Consider the following 15,399-nt stretch of genomic DNA (forward strand, 5'->3'; position numbering starts at 1 on the left):
AAAAATTCCAACATATGGAGGCTGAACAACACGCTGCTGAATAACCAACAAATCACAGAAGAAATCAAAAAAGAAATCAAAATTTGCATAGAAATGAATGAAAATGAAAACACAACAACACAAAACCTGTGGGACACTGTAAAAGCAGTCCTAAGGGGAAAGTTCATAGCAATACAGGCATACCTCAAGAAACAAGAAAAAAGTCAAATAAATAACCTAACTCTACACCTAAAGCAACAAGAAAAGGAAGAAATGAAGAACCCCAGGGTTAGTAGAAGGAAAGAAATCTTAAAAATGAGAGCAGAAATAAATGCAAAAGAAACAAAAGAGACCATAGCAAAAATCAACAAAGCCAAAAGCTGGTTCTTTGAAAGGATAAATAAAATTGACAAACCATTAGCCAGACTCATCAAGAAACAAAGGGAGAAAAATCAAATCAATAAAATTAGAAATGAAAATGGAGAGATCACAACAGACAACACAGAAATACAAAGGATCATAAGAGACTACTATCAACAATTATATGCCAATAAGATGGACAACGTGGAAGAAATGGACAAATTCTTAGAAAAGTACAACTTTCCAAAACTGGACCAGGAAGAAATACAAAATCTTAACAGACCCATCACAAGCACGGAAATTGAACCTGTAATCAAAAATCTTCCAGCAAACAAAAGCCCAGGTCCAGAAGGCCTCACAGCTGAATTCTACCAAAAATTTAGAGAGGAGCTAACACCTATCCTGCTCAAACTCTTCCAGAAAATTGCAGAGGAAGGTAAACTTCCAAACTCATTCTATGAGGCCACCATCACCCTAATACCAAAACCTGACAAAGGTCCCACTAAAGAAGAAAACTACAGGCCAATATCACTGATGAACATAGATGCAACAATCCTTAACAAAATTCTAGCAATCAGAATCCAACAACACATTAAAAAGATCATACACCATGACCAAGTGGGCTTTATCCCAGGGATGCAAGGATTCTTCAATATCCGCAAATCAATCAATGTAATACACCACATTAACAAATTGAAAAATAAAAACCATATGATTATCTCAATAGATGCAGAGAAAGCCTTTGACAAAATTCAACATCCATTTATGATCAAAACTCTCCAGAAAGCAGGAATAGAAGGAACATACCTCAACATAATAAAAGCTATATATGACAAACCCACAGCAAACATTATCCTCAATGGTGAAAAATTGAAAGCATTTCCTTTAAAGTCAGGAACAAGACAAGGGTGCCCACTTTCACCATTACTATTCAACATAGTTTTGGAAGTTTTGGCCACAGAAATCAGAGCAGAAAAAGAAATAAAAGGAATCCAAATTGGAAAAGAAGAAGTAAAACTCTCACTATTTGCAGATGACATGATCCTCTACATAGAAAACCCTAAAGACTCCACCAGAAAATTACTAGAACTAATCAATGACTATAGTAAAGTTGCAGGATATAAAATCAACACACAGAAATCCCTTGCATTCCTATACACTAATAATGAGAAAACAGAAAGAGAAATTAAGGAAACAATTCCATTCACCATTGCAACGGAAAGAATAAAATACTTAGGAATATATCTACCTAAAGAAACTAAAGACCTATATATAGAAAACTATAAAACACTGGTGAAAGAAATCAAAGAGGACACGAATAGATGGAGAAATAGACCATGTTCATGGATTGGAAGAATCAATATAGTGAAAATGAGTATACTACCCAAAGCAATTTATAGATTCAATGCAATCCCTATCAAGCTACCAACGGTATTCTTCACAGAGCTAGAACAAATAATTTCCCAATTTGTATGGAAATACAAAAAACCTCGAATAGCCAAAGCGATCTTGAGAAAGAAGAATGGAACTGGAGGAATCAACCTACCTGACTTCAGGCTCTACTACAAAGCCACAGTTATCAAGACAGTATGGTACTGGCACAAAGACAGAAATATAGATCAATGGAACAAAATAGAAAGCCCAGACATAAATCCATGCACATATGGACACCTTATCTTTGACAAAGGAGACAAGAATATACAATGGATTAAAGACAATCTCTTTAACAAGTGGTGCTGGGAAATCTGGTCAACCACTTGTAGAAGAATGAAACTAGAACACTTTCTAACACCATACACAAAAATAAACTCAAAATGGATTAAAGATCTAAACATAAGACCAGAAACTATAAAACTCCTAGAGGAGAACATAGGCAAAACACTCTCCGACATACATCACAGCAGGATCCTCTATGACCCACCTCCCAGAATATTGGGAATAAAAGCAAAAATAAACAAATGGGACCTAATTAACCTTAAAAGCTTCTTCACATCAAAGGAAACTATTAGCAAGGTGAAAAGGCAGCCTTCAGAATGGGAGAGAATAATAGCAAATGAAGCAACTGAGAAACAACTAATCTCAAAAATATACAAGCAACTCCTACAGCTCAACTCCAGAAAAATAAATGACCCAATCAAAAAATGGGCCAAAGAACTAAATAGACAGTTCTCCAAAGAAGACATACAGATGGCTAACAAACACATGAAAAGATGCTCAACATCACTCATTTATCAGAGAAATGCAAATCAAAACCACTATGAGATACCATTTCACACCAGTCAGAATGGCTCTGATCCAAAAGTCTACAAGCAATAAATGCTGGAGAGGGTGTGGAGAAAAAGGAACCCTCTTACACTGTTGGTGGGAATGCAAACTAGTACAGCCACTATGGAAAACAGTGTGGAGATTCCTTAAAAAACTGGAAATAGAACTGCCTTATGATCCAGCAATCCCACTGCTGGGCATACACACTGAGGAAACCAGAAGGGAAAGAGACACGTGTACCCCAGTGTTCATCGCAGCACTGTTTATAATAGGCAGGACATGGAAGCAACCTAGATGTCCATCAGCAGATGAATGGATAAGCAAGCTGTGGTACATATACACAATGGAGTACTACTCAGCCATTAAAAAGAACACATTTGAATCAGTTCTAATGAGGTGGATGAAACTGGAGCCTATTATACAGAGTGAAGTAAGCCAGAAAGAAAAACACCAATACAGTACACTAACGCATATATATGGAATTTAGAAAGATGGTAACAATAACCCTGTGTACGAGACAGCAAAAGAGACACTGATGTATAGAACAGTCTTATGGACTCTGTTGGAGAGGGAGAGGGTGGGAAGATTTGGGAGAATGGCATTGAAACATGTGTAATGTCATGTATGAAACGAGTTGCCAGTCCAGGTTCGATGCACGATACTGGATGCTTGGGGCTGCTGCACTGGGACGACCCAGAGGGATGGTGTGTGGAGGGTGGAGGGAGGAGGGTTCAGGATGAGGAGCACATGTATACCTGTGGCGGATTCGTTTTGATGTTTGGCAAAACTAATACAGTGTTTCAGGTTTAAAAATAAAATAAAAAAATAAATAAATAAATAAAAATCATTATGATATCTTATATTAACCTATAGTGGAAAAGAATATGAAAAAGGATAAAAAAAAAGTGAAAGAGGAGAGTGAAAAAGGTGGCTTAAAACTCAACATTCAGAAAACTAAGATCATGGCATCTGGTCCCATTCAGTTCAGTTCAGTTCAGTTCAGTTGCTCATTCATGTCCGACTCTTTGCGACCCCATGAACCGCAGCACGCCAGGCCTCCCTGTCCATCACCAACTCCTGGAGTCCACCCAAACCCATGTCCATTGAGTCGATGATGCCATCCAACCATCTCATCCTCTGTTGTCCTCTTCTTCCCCTGCCCTCAATCTTTCCCAACATCAGGGTCTTTTCCAATGAGTCAGCACTTGGCATCAGATGGCCAAAGTATTGGAGTCTCAGCTTCAACATCAGTCCTTCCAATGAACACCCAGGACTGATCTCCTTTAGGATGGACTGGTTGGATCTCCTTGCAGTCCAAGGGACTCTCATGAGTCTTCTCCAGCACCACAGTTAAAAGTATCAATTCTTCACAGGTCATCTTTGTTTAGAGTCCAACTCTCACATCCATACATGACCACTGGAAAAACCATAGCCTTGACTATACGGACCTTTGTTGACAAAGTAATGTCTCTGCTTTTTAATGCTGTTTATGTTGGTCATAACTTTCCTTCCAAGGAGTAAGCCTCTTTTAATTTCATGGCTCCAATTACCATCTGCAGTGATTTTGGAGCCCCCCAAAATAAAATCTGACACTTTCCACTGTTTCCCCATCTATTTCCCATGAAGTGATGGGACCGGATGCCATGATCTTAGTTTTCTGAATGTTGAGCTTTAAGCCAACTTTTTCACTCTCCTCCTTCACTTTCATCAAGACACTCTTTTGTTCCTCTTCACTTTCTGCCATAAGGCTGGTGTCATCTGCATATCTGAGGTGATTGATATTTCTCCCGGCAATCTTGATTCCAGCTTGTGCTTCCTCCAGACCAGCGTTTCTCTTGATGTACTCTGCATATAAGTTAAATAAACAGGGTGACAATATGTAGCCTTGATGGACTATTTTTCCTATTTGGAACCAGTCTGTTGTTCCATGTCGTTTTAACTGTTGTTTCCTGACCTACATATAGGTTTCTCCAGAGGCAGGTCATGTGGTCTGGTATGCCCATCTCTTGCAGAATTTTCTGCAGTTTATTGTGATCCACACAGTCAAAGGCTTTGGCATAGTCAATAAAGCAGAAATAGATGTTTTTCTGGAACTCTCTTGCTTTTTCGATGATCCAGCGGATGTTGGCAATTTGATCTCTTGTTCCTCTGCCTTTTCTAAAACCAGCTTGAACATCTGGAAGTTCATGGTTCATGTATTGCTGAAGCCTGGCTTGGAGAATTTTGAGCATTACTTTCCTAGCATGTGAGATGAGTGCAATTGTGCGCTAATTTGAGCATTCTTAGGGGCTTCCCTAGGGGCTCAGAGGTAAAGCGTCTGCCTGCAATGCGTGAGACCGGGTTTGATTCCTGGGCTGGAAAGATCCCCTGGAGAAGGAAATGGCAATCCACTCCAGCACTCTTGCCTGGAAAATCCCATGGACGGAGGAGCCTGATAGGCTACAGTCCATGGGGTCGCAAAGAGTCGGAGACGACTGAGCGAATTCACTTTTGCTTTCACTTTGAGCATTCTTTGGCATTGCCCTTCTTTGGGATTGGAATGAAAAGTGACCTTTTCCTGTACTGTGGCCACTGCTGAGTTTTCCAAATTTGCTGGCATATTGAGTGTAGCACTTTCACAGCATCATCTTTCAGGATTTGAAATAGCTCAACTGGAATTCCATCACCTCCACTAGTTTTGTTTGTAGTGATGCTTTCTAAGGCCCACTTGACTTCACATTCCAGGATGTCTGGCTCTAGGTGAGTGATCACACCATCATGATTATCTGGGTTGTGAAAATCTTTTTTTTTTTTTTTTAACAGTTCTTCTGTGTATTCTTGCCACCTCTTCTTAATATCTTCTGCTTCTGTTAGGTCCCTATCATATATGCCCTTTATTGAGCCCATATTTGCATGAAATGTTCCCTTGATATCTATAATTTTCTTGAAGAGTTCTCTAGTCTTTCCCATTCTATTGTTTTCCTCTATTTCTTTGCATTGATTGCTGAGGAAGGCTTTCTTATCTCTCCTTGCTATTCTTTGGAACTCTGCATTCAAATGGGTACATCTTTCCTTTTCTCCTTTGCTTTTCACTTCCCTTCTTTTCACAGCTATTTTTAAGGCCTCCTCAGAGAGCCATTTTGCTTTTTTGCATTTCTTTTTCTCAGGGATTGTCTTGATTCCTGTCTCCTGTACAATGTCATGAACCTCCGTCCATAGTTCATCAGGCACTCTGTCTATCAAATCTAGTCCCTTAAATCTGTTTCTCACTTCCACTGTATAGTCATAAGGGATTTGACTTAGGTCATACCTGTATGGTCTAGAGGTTTTCTCCACTTTCTTCAATTTCAGTCTGAATTTGGGAATAAGGAGTCCATGATCTGAGCCACAGTCAGCTCCTGGTCTTGTTTTTGCTGACTGTATAGATCTTCTCCATCTTTGGCTGCAAAGAATATAATCAATCTGATTTCGGTGTCGACCATCTGGTGATGTCCATGGGTAGAGTCTTCTCTTGTGTTGTTGGAAGAGGGTGTTTGCTATGACCAGTGCTTTCTCTTGGCAGAACTCTATTAGCCTTTGCCCTGCTTCATTCTGTAGTCCAAGGCCAAATTTGCCTGTTACATCAGGTGCTTCTTGACTTCCTACTTTTGCATTCCAGTCCCCTGTAATGAAAAGGACATCTTTTTTAAGTGTTAATTCTAGAAAGTCTTGTAGGTCTTCATAGATCTGTTCAACTTCAGCTTCTTCAGTATTACTGGTCTCATTATTTCATGTACAAAAACGGACATCTTTTTTGGGTGTTCATTCTAGAAGGTCTTGTAGGTCTTCATAGATCTGTTCAACTTCAGCTCCTTCAGCATGACTGGCACTATTACTTCATGGCAAATAGATGGGAAAACAGTGGAAACAGTGACATACTTTATTTTTTGGGCTCCAAAATCACTGCAGATGGTGACTGAAGCCATGAAATTAAAAAATGCTTGCTCCTTCGAAGAAAAGTTTTGACCAACCTAGACAGCATATTATAAAGCAGAGACATTACTTTGCCAACAAGGGTCCATCTAGTCAAAGCTATGACTTTTTCAGTAGTCATGTATGGATGTGAGAGTTGGACCATAAAGAAAGCTGAGTGCTGAAGAATTGATGCTTTTGAACTGTGGTGTTGGAGAAGACTCTTGAGAGTCCCTTGGACTGCAAGGAGATCCAACCAGTCCATCCTAAGGAAATCAGTCCTGAGTATTCATTGGAAGGACTGATGCTGAAGCTGAAACTCCAATACTTTGGCCACCTGATGCAAAGAGCTGACTCAGTGGAAAAGTCCCTGATGTTGGGAAAGATTGAGGGCAGGAGAAGAAGAGGACGACAGAGGATGAAATGTTGGATGGCATCATTGACTCAATAGACATGAATTTGAGTAAACTCTGGGAGTTGGTGATGGACAGGGAAGCCTGGCTGCTGCAGACCATGGAGTTGCAAAGAGTCAGACATGATTGAGCGACTGAACTGAACTGAAGCATATCTTTGTGTTTTTTTATTCAGGAAATTGTGTTTGTATTTAATCCCTAAATCCAAGGATGAAGATATCTTTCCCCAGCTGAAGAGTCTTTGAAATATCAGCCTGCCCTTACTATTATCTTCTAGATCTGTACTCATCAATAAGGTAGCTACTATCCACATGTGGCTATTGAAAATTTGAGATGCAGCTACCTGGACTGAGACCATGAATTTTATACCTTATTTGATTGCAATTAATTTTAATTTTTAGTTCAAAGCTGATGCTTTATTTAGTTCATGGAAAACTTCATGCTTGAAACATCTTGGATATGGAAATTGATTCTTTTAACTGTAAATTTAAGAAATCTAAATACAGATAATGTATTTTAGATGAAAATTTAGCACCTGAAGTTATAAATACAAGCTAGATTTAAAAAACGTAGAGCTAAAAAATCATAAAATATCATTAATAATTCATACATTACAAATTGAAAAGTTTATATTTTAGATGTATTGACTTGAGTAAAATATATCACTAAAATAATTTTGTAGCTTTTATTTTACTTATTTTACTGTGGTTACTAGGAAATTTTGAATTGCTAGTATGGTTTGCATTCTATTTCTGCTGCACAGGGCAGCTCTAGATCAGCATATAGCAGATGCTGGATCTTATCTATTCCCAAGTGGATAGTAATGATCAGCCTTGGTTTGAACATCCCATATGCAAATTCTGCCTTTTCAGTGTACCAAGGTAACTTATTTATTGACTTTAGGCTCAAAACGTCACTACTAAACTCTGATCTGAAATGCTGGGGCTGGGATTTCACAACTCCTTTTCCAAACTCTCTGATCGTTTAGCTTCCCTTAAGCTTCGGCCAGTCTTCCTAGGTGGCTCTAGTGGTAAAGAACCCACCTGCCAATGCAGGAGACGTAACAGAAGCTGGTTCGATCCCTGGTTTGGGAAGATCCCCTGGAGGAAGGCATGGCAATCCACTCCAGTACTCTTGCCTGGAGAATCCCATGGACAGAGGGGCCTGGTGGGATATAGTCCACACTGTTGCAAAGAGTCAGACATGATGGAAGGGTTTAGCACACACAAAGTTGGCCAATAGAAGAAGGTTGGAAGGTGAGGGGGAGAATGGTACAATTTTTTCTCTGTCTTCCTATTCCTAGCAACCACACCCCAAGAGCAATAATTTTTTTCCAGCCTCAGGGTATTCTTAGAACTCCCAGAATTGATCCCCAGTGCCTACTCTAGGACAACAGAACAGTAGAATACCAGCTACTTAACAGAAATCTCAGTACCAACTCTTTCTTTTTTTTTTTTTTTCTCAGTCCTAAGGTGGCAACTGTTCTTTTAGTTTTTGTTTCAGAGCTATCCGAGCTTTTACTTTGTACATTTTTCATTTTTAAGTACTTGTGTAATTACTTAAATCCCCTCTTGAAATATATAATGTTGTTCTGTTTTTCTAATGAGAACCTGAATAGTATACATATGTTTGAAAATGTAAAGCACAATTAAAAATAACTTAAACACCAAAGAATAAATCATAGTAACAACTGAAAATAATTATTTTTATAATTCCATCTTATGGAATTATAATGAACACATTATGGGCCTTCCCTGGTGGCTCAGATGGTAAAGAATATGACTGTGATGTGGGAGACTGGAATTCAATCCTTGGGTTGTGAAGATCTCCTGGAGAAGGAAATGGCAACCCACTCTAGTATTCTTGCCTGGGGAATCCCATGGACAGAAGAGCTTGGCAGGCTATAGTCCATGGGGTCGCTAAGAGTTGGACATGACTGAGCGACTAACACATTTATAATGAACACACTATAATCAAACGATGTGAGATGCAGCTAAAGCAAGATTTAAAGGGAAATTTATAGCTTTAATCAGCTTTATTGGAAATAAACAAACAAACTCCTTCAAAACAAAATCAGTGACCTTAGGGTACAAATAAAGACATTTTTAAAAGAACATAAAAACAAACCTTAAACAAACAAAAATGATAATAAAAAGTAGGAGAAGAAATAAATTAATAAAACTAAACAAACAATAGAGAAAAATGAACCAAACTCTTTGCAAATCATATATTTATATCTGATGACACATATCAAGCAAACAGAGAAAAGCTAAAAAATACTGTAATATGAAAGAATACAATTGCAGATAGAGAAGAGATAGAAAGGATAAGAGGAAATTACAAACATTTAATGCAATAAATGTGAAAAACATAAATGTGAAAATAGTTGGAATTATTAAATTTGTAAAACATGCTTTATAAAAAAGCTAGATAACCTAAATAGAAATAAAGTAATTGAAATATCAATTAATGATTACTTAAAAAAAATGAACTGTATTTTACATGGAAGTTTATGTCAGGGAAAACTTAATATTTTCTTTCTCTTATCTGATCAACAGAACAAAAAAAGTGAGAGAATACACTTTACTTTGTGATTCTAGAATAGCCTTCTTACCAAAACTAGAGACATATACTATGAGAAAAAAAATTATGGTAATTTTACTTGTGAATAAATATAATTTATGAATGTAAGTAAAATAATCTGAAATAAAATAATACAGAATGAATTAAGCAATGCACAAAATAATCAGGTTTAGATTAACCCAGAAACAGAAGGATACTTTTTAGACAAATTAATATGGCTTACCATATTAAGGAGGAGAGTGAAAAAGCTGGCTTAAAACTCAACATTCAAAAACCTAAGATTATGGCATCTGACCCCATCCCTTCATGGCAAATAGAAGGGGGAAAAGTGGAAACAGTGGCAGAATTTATTTTTCTGGGCTCCAAAATCACTGCAGATGGTGATTGCGGCCATGATATTAAAAGATGCTTACTCCTTGGAAGGAAAGTTATGACCAACCTAGACAGCATATTAAAAAGCAGAGACATTACTTTGCCAACAAAAGTCTGTCTAGTCAAGGCTATGGTTTTTCCAGTGGTCATGTATGGATGTGAGAGTTGGACTGTAAAGAAAGCTGAGCACCAAAGAATTGATGCTTTTGAACTGTGGTGTTGGAGAAGACTCTTGAGAGTCTCTTGGACTGCAAGGAGATCCAACCAGACCATCCTAAAGGAGATCAGTCCTGGCTGTTCATTGGAAGGACTGATGTTGAAGCTGAAACTCCATACTTTGGCCACCTGATGCAAAGAGCTGACTCATTGGAAAAGACCCTGATGCTGGGAAAGATTGAGAGCAGGAGGAGAAGGGGATGACAGAGGATGAGATGGTTGGATGGCATCAGCAACTTAATGGACATGAGTTTGGGCGGACTCTGGGAGTTGGTGATGGACAGGGAGTCCTGGCGTGCTGCAGTTCATGGAGTTGCAAAGAGTTGGACACAACTGAGTGACTGAACTAAACTGAACTGAAGGCTGAGTGCTGAAGAACTGATGCTTTTGAACTGTGGTGTTGGAGAAGACTCTTGAGAGTCCCTTCCTTGGACAGCAAGGAGATCCAACCAGTCAATCCTAAAGGAAATCAGTCCTGAATATTCACTGGAAGGACTGATACTGAAGCTGAAACTCCAGTACTTTGGCCACCTGATGCAAAGAGCTAACTCATTGGAAAAGTCTCTGATGCTGGGAAGGGTTGAATTCAAGAGGAGAAGGAAGTGACAGAGGATGAGATGGTTGGATAGCATCACTGACTCAATGGACATGAATTTAAGCAAACTCCAGGAGATAGTGAAGGACAGGGAAGCCTGGCATCCTGCAGTCCATGGAGTCACAAAGAGCTGGATGAGACTGTGACTGAACAACAACAACCATGTTAACAGAATAAAGGAACAAAATCATGTTGACAGTAGATGCAGAACTGTTAATTAAATTAAAAAATTATCTATACTTAAAAAAAAATCTCTTAACAAGCTAGAGATTAACTCTGTTAACTTTTCGAGTCTAAGAGCATACCCACTAGTAACAGTTTGGTATTCCATGAGTAGTTAAGTAAGACTAGTGGCTCTCACGTCACTGCTCAGGCTAGTACTGTGTTGGACTAACTAGAACAGAAAGCAAGATAAATTAATAAAAGGACAAGGATTATAAAAGGAGAGACTAAACGAGCATTATTAGCAAAACTATGGAGAAGATTTCTGCCAGTTAGCTGGATACGTGTACAGTTTATTTAATCCATTATATTTCTATAAAGAGACATGATTGCAAAGGTTTCTAATACTATTTATTAATACAATAACAACAAAAATGCAAAGCATCATAAAACAAATCCAACTAAAATTTTGCAATTCCATAGGCGCTGCTAGCTTGACGAACTTAACTATGACTACATGTGTGTGCATGTAGTTGTGCCCCGTGTTTATGCTGCAATGATGCCGTCATGATAAGACGTCACTTCTACTCAATTTAGTCTGTAAATCCAGTGTTATTTTGATCAAAATCTCAGTGAGGATATTATGGATCTTGATAACTCACTAAAATTTTTATAATAGAGCAAAGGGCAAGATCAATGTGGTGGGACTTAACTTCTCCAACATGAATGTTATGGAATAGAACAGAAAATTCAGAACCTAACCCATGTATTAATACATATGGAAACAATTTCTGGCAGAGGTGGTGAAAAAGATTATTAAGTGTCTTTTCTCAGAAAACGCCAGCTGCCTTATCAGGTAGATATCACAGCGTTTTGACACAATAGAAATTATTCATTTCTACTTCCTGAGAAGCCCTGATTGTCAGGTGCCTCTCCTAATAGTTGTGATTCCAGGACCTATGTTTTCAATGTTGTGATTTCAGCATCTTCCCCATATGGTCTCCCTGTCCACCTCAATCAACCAACTCAAGCTAGTGAAGAGACAAACATGGGGAACCACTTGTGGGAGCACTTTTGTGAGCCAGACTTGGAAGTGTGAACATCGTGATCATCCATAGGCTATTGGATTGGACTCAGTCCTACTCAACCATCAAAACTCACGAGTGCCTGGGGTGAGGGGCGGGGCGGGGGCATGGGGGAGGGAGAAGTCCGGTTTGCTGGAAGGAGGAAGAGAAATCAGGTTTGATGAATAGTATATTAGTCCTTGCCACACATTGGAAATAATATTCTATTTGATGAATGGTGCAAGATAATTGGTTTTGCTCTGAGTATAAAAGAAAATGAGAGTTCTACTTAACACCATTCACAAAAGTGCCTTCTAAGTGTAAAAGCAAAATCTCAGAAGACAGAGAAAAACAATGTTTTTATGGTCTTATGTTGGGTAAGAGATCTCTCTCTCTCTTTTTAATGAAGGACTCATAAATCTCAAATAAAACTGGAAATTCATAAATAAATTTTACTAAATTTACTAATAATGGAATAAAAAACTGAAAATGTGAAGCAATAAATGTACCTGAGGCATAAGTATTCAGAACACTTAAAGAAAACCCATAAAACAATAAGAAAAATGTAAGCAATTGTAGAGAAAAATTTGGCAAAGGTATGAATAAGCAGTTCAGTAAAGAGGAAATCTGGAGTGTTGAAGACATCAAAAAATGTGTAATATCACTATAAATCAGGGAGAAAAAATGTTGTGAAAATATCCATTTTTTAAAACAAATTGATCATAGTAAGAATTGACAAGAATCTGTAGTGGGATCTCTTATACACAGCTGTGGGAGTATAAATTAGTACACATACTTTGGAAAATAAATATCAATATTTAGTTAGGTTGAAAATATTTATGTTCTATAAGGCTTTTCTAGTGGCTCAGCAGTAAAGAACCCACCTGCCAATGGAGGAGACATAGGTTCCATCTAGGGTCAGAAAGACCCCCTGGAGAAAGAAATGCCAACCCACTCCAGTACCGTTGCCTGGGAAATCTCATGGACAGAGGAACCTGGCAGGCTATAGTCCAGGGGGTCAGAGAAGAGTTGGATACAATTTAATAGACTAAACAACAAATTAAAGTTCTATAACCCAGCAATTCCATTTCCAAGTCTATAGCAGCTCTCACCATATGAGGGAAACAAGTACAGGAATTTTCACTGGCTTTATTTCTAACAAAAGAACATAGAAACAATCTGAAGCTCTATCAACAGGGGAGTCTATTAAAATTCTGTTATATTCATACCCTCAAATACCATACAGCAGTTACAATAAATGAAGTGGAGATAGGTGTAACAACAGGATAAAAATCTCAAAATTGCTGTCTAGGGGAAAAAAAAGAAGATTTACTGGATGTTATGTATTATACGATGCAAACAATATAAAGTTGAATATGAAGCAAATAGTATATATTGTGATTATAGATAAAAGGGAAAAATGTACAATTCATATGAGAAGGGTAAGAAATACATTTAACTTGGTAACTGGTTCATTTTATGGAGAGAAGGCAGGATATGTTTGGGAAAGGAGTGAACAAGAGGCCTTTATTGGTAATCATGAATTTATTTACAAAATGAGACATAAAGATTCGTTAGACATAGAGACTACTACGTATCAATAGATGGATGTACAGATGGTTGGGAACAGTGTTGTTTTTATATTATTTGCCATCACTTGCTATATGCTAAATATAGTTTACAATTAAAAAAAAAATTCAGAAAAAATTCTTTGATCTTATTCAGGCATCACCTCTCCTTGGGCTTCCCTTGTAGCATAGTCAGTAAAGAATCTGCCTGCAATGCAGAAGATCCTGGCTGGATTCCTGGGTTGGGAAGATCCCCTGGAGAAGGAAATGGCAACCCACTCCAGAATTCTGGCCTGGAGAATCCCGTGGACAGAAGAGTCTTGCAGGCCACAGTCCATGAGGTGGCAGGAGTCGGACATGACTTTGTGACTAAACCATAGGTTTCTCCTCCATAAAAAGCCTATGAAAAAATCCTTTTTCCGATTCTAATTTCCATTTCCTCTGCCTCAAGTGATGGCTCTTGACTATTCTTTTATTTTTAATATTTATTTAATGTTTTATTTAGTTTTGGTTGTGCTGGGTCTTCCTTGCTGTGAGTGGATGTTCTCTGGTTCCAACAAGTGAGGGCTTCTCTCTAGTTGCTGTGTGTGAGCTTCTCACTGCAGTAGCTTCTTTGTTGCAGAGCACAATCTCTATAGTGTAGGCTCAGTAGCTGTGGCCCATGGACTTAGTTGCCCCACGGCATGTGGAATCTTCCTTGACCAGGGATCTAACTCATGTCCCCTGCATTGGCAGGAGGATTCTTAAACAGTGGACAACAGGGGAAGTCTGGTCATTCTTCACTGGACATCTTGTAACTATGTTACTATGAGCTCACCTGGATAAGAAGCCTGTACTTTTGAGAGCAGATTCTTCAAGGGATAAAACTTCAACTTCTTTATGTTACCAAATATGGTCAAATGGAATAGCTTTCTAAATTCTTAGTTTAAGATTTGAAAAGCAAATACACAAATATGTGGCTTAACTTGTATGGTGATGGATGCAGATAGCTCAAAACCTAACCTGCCCATTGCCAGAGGTGGTAAGGATTGCAAAAGAAGAGGAAATTGTGATTGCAGCTCTGTAATCTATGTCATTGTAAAGAACCCCCCTGGAAATATCCTGGGCCAATAGCTTAACAAGAGAGATGAAAAAGTAGAAGATTAGCATGACTGCGACATTTTCCATGCCTCTGATGCCTGTGAGCTGTTTTCAGAAATCATTTTTGATGAACTAGTGATGATAAAAATGAATAAAATTGTAAAGTCACAATAAGCAAGCAATATAAAGGCAGAATATTATTACTCACAAAATTATTATGTGTAAATTATTATCATTCTAATTGTATTTTCCTTGCAATAGCCATAATAATGTACACATGTATAACATTTTATGATTCTAAGTCAACTGCACACACTCTAGTATGCCCAAGACAGCCCTGCTTTATGATGTTGTCAACTAAGTTGGGCTTGTTATTGTTGTTTAGTTGCTAAGTTGTGTCCAACTCTTTTCGGCCCCAAGGACTGCAACACGCTAGGCTTCCCTGTCCTTCACTATCTCCCGGAGTTCACTCAAATTCATGTTCATTGAGTTGGTGATGCCATACAACCATCTCATCCTCTGTTGTCCCTTTCTCTTCTGCCTTCAATCTTTCCCAGCATCAGGGTCTTTTCAAATGAGTCAACTCTTCGCATCAGGTGGCCAAAGTATTGGAGCTTCAGCTTCAGCATCAGTTCTTCCAATGAATAGTCAGGGTTGATACCCTTTAGGATTGACTGGTTTGATCTCCTTGCTGTCCAAGAGACTCTCAGGAGTCTTCTGCAGCGCCAGAGTTCAATAGCATCCATTCACTGGCACTCAGCCTTCTTTATGGTCCAGCTCTCTCTTTATGGTCCAAGTTGGGCTTAACAGTT

Source organism: Bubalus kerabau, chromosome 19 (genome assembly GCF_029407905.1).
Source record: "Bubalus kerabau isolate K-KA32 ecotype Philippines breed swamp buffalo chromosome 19, PCC_UOA_SB_1v2, whole genome shotgun sequence".
NCBI lineage: Eukaryota > Metazoa > Chordata > Mammalia > Artiodactyla > Bovidae > Bubalus > Bubalus kerabau.